This window comes from Lactuca serriola, chromosome 9, assembly GCF_051521515.1.
Source record: "Lactuca serriola cultivar US96UC23 chromosome 9, Lser_US96UC23_V15, whole genome shotgun sequence".
NCBI lineage: Eukaryota > Viridiplantae > Streptophyta > Magnoliopsida > Asterales > Asteraceae > Lactuca > Lactuca serriola.
The window spans coordinates 62,098,896-62,102,862 of NC_136416.1; positions in this window are offsets into that span (position 1 = coordinate 62,098,896).

Below are 3,967 nucleotides of genomic sequence, written 5' to 3' on the forward strand. Positions count from 1 at the left end.
TGTTGCCGACCCTTACAATACATTTTTATGCCTTTTTAGGCATAATCTTAGAAAAATGTAGAATTCTTTATATCAATCTACCAATTTGTGACCATTTTTTTAATGGTTTCATGCCATAAATTGATTTTCTATTAAGAAAGCAGGAATTATATCACTAAGACAAAATACTAGAAAGGTGTTATAAGACTATACGGTGTGGGTCAAAAACGACGTGGAGGAGCCTATGTGGCACCTTCATAACGCCATTAATACGGGAGGAACACCGTCCTCGCTTCTAGTTATGGCATAACTTGTTGTCATGCAAACACAGCTAAACGGGGTAATTTGCACGTTTGGTCCCTCAAAACTTTTTTTAACATGGACAGTCCCTATGTTTTGATTTTGTTGCGTCTATGGTCCCTATTAGACATGAAATTACTATATTACGCTTACCGGTTTGTCTTTTTAATTTATTTATCATTTATTTTTATCTACTCTAATAAATAAAGTTCTTTTGTCACATGTCATATTCTCATTCATCTTACCACATGTTATTTTGTGGTTATTTTTAATTTTTTTATCCACATGTCATTTTATGGTTTTTTTTATTTTATTAAATTTCACATAATATTTAAATATAATAATTGCAAATAAATAATACTGAATTAATATCAATTTCATTAATGAACTTACCTTCTAATTTTCTAAGTTTCTAAATTAAAGCCCCATTAATTTCATTATTTGTCTAAATTTAAAAGAGAAAAAAAAAAAAAAAAAAAAAAACACTTTAGTTCTAATAATTTAATATTTTTTTCATTTTTCTTATAAATTTAAAGTTCTTAAATATCTAGACCTTCATATTTAACTTTTTTTTTAAAATAAACTCACATAATACATGGGTCTCACAACTAGTTTTTCATTAAAAGAAAATGGGTAAGCAACCCCATATCCCATCTAATCCCATTCCAACTCCCATCCATCCATTTTATATGTGTTCTCTCACTATTTAACGACCCAAAAACAGTAAAAAAAATTTCTTTCGATCTAGGATCGTCACCGGTCTCTCCACATAATTCAGGCAGTCATCAACCTAAATATCATCCAGAGGAACAACTGCGGGCTCATCGCCACACACTTTCGAAGCTGAGATGTATTATGAATTTGGCTGATCTCATCATGCAAATCCAGCCAGTATGCAACCTTACCCACCCTAGCCAAAATCCTGAATGGTCCAATGAATCTGGGGCCAGCTTGCCCAACTTCCGAAATCGGATGACACCTTTTCAAGGTGACACCTTCAAAAGCACCAACTCTCCCACATGAAACTCAAGGTTCAAACGCCGCCGATCTACATAACTTTTCTGCCGGCTCGCGACTCGCAACCTTTCACGCACCTGCTGAATCAACTCAGTTGTCTTGAGTACAACCTTTGTACTTCCCATGACTCAATGCCCGACCTCCCCCCAGCAAATTAGGGTCCTGCACCTTCTTCCATACAACATCTCAAATGGTGGTCGGTCAATACTAGCATGATAATTGTTGTTGTAGAAGAACTCGGCCAATGGAAGGTAAATATCCCAACTCCCTCCAAAGTCCAACACACAGACCCAGAGCATATCCTCAAACGTTTAAATCATCTGCTCGTTCTGTCCATCGGTCTGAGGGTGGTATGTTGTACTAAAATGCAACTGAGGACCCAAATCTTCATGAAACTTCCTCCAAAATCTATACGTGAAACGAACATACTGTTCCAAAACCACCGAAACTGGCACCCCGTGCCGAACTACCACCTCCCTGACATAGATGTCAGCTAACTTCTCTGAAAAATATGCTATAGGCAATCGGTATGAAATGTGCACTCTTGGTTAATCTATCGACAATGACACATATAGAGTCAACACCGCATGCCGTCCTTGGCAATTTTGTGATGAAATCCATGGTAATCTCTTCCCACTTCCACATAGGAATGGGTAGGGGTTGCATCTTGTCGTGGGGTCTCAGATGCTTGGACTTGACTTTCCTACAAGTCAAGCACCGCTCCACAAACCAAGCTATATCCCTCTTCATATAGGGCCACCAATAACTCAACCTCAGATCCTTATACATCTTTGTGGCCCCTGGATGGATAGAAAACTTTAACTTATGCGCCTCTTCTAAAAACGTCTGTCTCACTCTACCTGACCCCGAAACCCAAACTCTGCCACACTGAGTCAACAGCCCCCGGCTGTCTCTGAAAAATAAGGGAACCTATCCCCTAATCAACTCAACCTTCCAATTTTCCTTTTTCAATCCCTCCATTGAGCCTTCTTAATCAAATCCATTAAAGGCGAGGTGACAATCATCCTCAAGTAGATACCCATGAGAGAAGAACCCATGGCCTTGCGGCTCAAGGCATCGACCACCATATTGGCCTTCAAAGGATGGTACAGGATCTCACAATTATAATCTTATACCATATCCAACCATCCTCTGTTGCCGCATATTCATATTCGACTGGTCCATCAAATGCCTCAAAATCTTATGGTTGGTATAGATAGTACACCAAACCCCATACAAATAGTGTCTCCAAATCTTGAAGGCAAAAACCACGACCCCCCGACTCCAAGTCATGTGTACGGTAGTTCGCCTCATGAGACTTAAGTTGCCTCGAAGTGTAAACAATCATGTGACCCCTCTGCATAAGAACCGCTCCTAGACCCAAAATAGAGGTTTCACAATAAACCACAAAATCATCCAAACCCTTAGGGAGCGCGAAAATCGGGGACTCACACAGTTTATGCCTCAGAGTCTCAAAAGCCAACTGTTGATCAGGCCCTGCCGAAAAGTCACATTCTTCTTAGTCAAATAGGTCAAAGGCACTGTAATCTTGGGGAAATCCTGTATAAATCTCCGATAATGCCCTGCAAGACTTAAGAAAATTCGAATCTTAGATAAATCTCCAATATCCTCGTCATTTGCTTTACGCGTGCCAATTGTACACAATACAAGACTCGATAGACAGTTGAATACAAGATTCTACCTCAAATCCACAATCAAACAAGAAACATGAGGAAAGGCTAAATCAAACATTCTAAGGCTAAATCATACATTCTAAGGCTATAAAATCCTAACTGTGTACAATTATGCAACATACACCATGCAAATAACAATGACATATTCAATCGTATAAGAGCAAACTCTTAAGCTAAAGGCATCACAAATCAGACAGCCCTATCACACCTTTCTTGTAAGATCCTTAGCTTATCACTAGCATGCAATTTTATCAGTTCATAAGATATCATCTCTACATTACTCATAAAATAATTTGATATATTTTGGGAACTACCGCTCAAGCTCTGGCTGATTGTACACACTGTTTCACTAGGTTTTTCTCCTGTAAAAATTTTTGTTTCTTTGAAAAGTTTTTATGAAAATCTTCAGATCCTTATTTTGAGTTTGGAATTCCCCTAGAGTTCAACCAAATCCCTCAAACCAAGGCTCTGATACCAAATTGTAACGACCACGAATTTTAAACCAAATTTTTCATGTTTAATTTACCCAAAATATTGTTCATAAACCAAACCATCATAAAATCACAAGTATCAAGTACAAATCATCACTACAAATATTAGAGTAACCCAAAATATCCAATAATAAAATCTCCAAAAGAATGTGTACAATCAAGCCTTTGCTTTCCCGCGATCCTTAGAAGTACCTGAAACACATTTAATCAACAATTGTAATCACAAAGCTTAGTGAGTTCCCCAAGATATCACATACAACACAACACATAAAGCAACTATGGGTTATCAGCAACCCTGGACACTACCTGAAGTCTCAATAGGCAAACAGCAACCCCCTGGGTTATTAGCATCCCTAGAGACTACCTGAAGTCTCAACACATATAAACAACACATACACCGTAATAACACTTAGACCCATCTGTTCACCGCATGTGTATATAAACAGTTATTCTACCATACAGGTAAGAATAAGTAGACTCATCTGG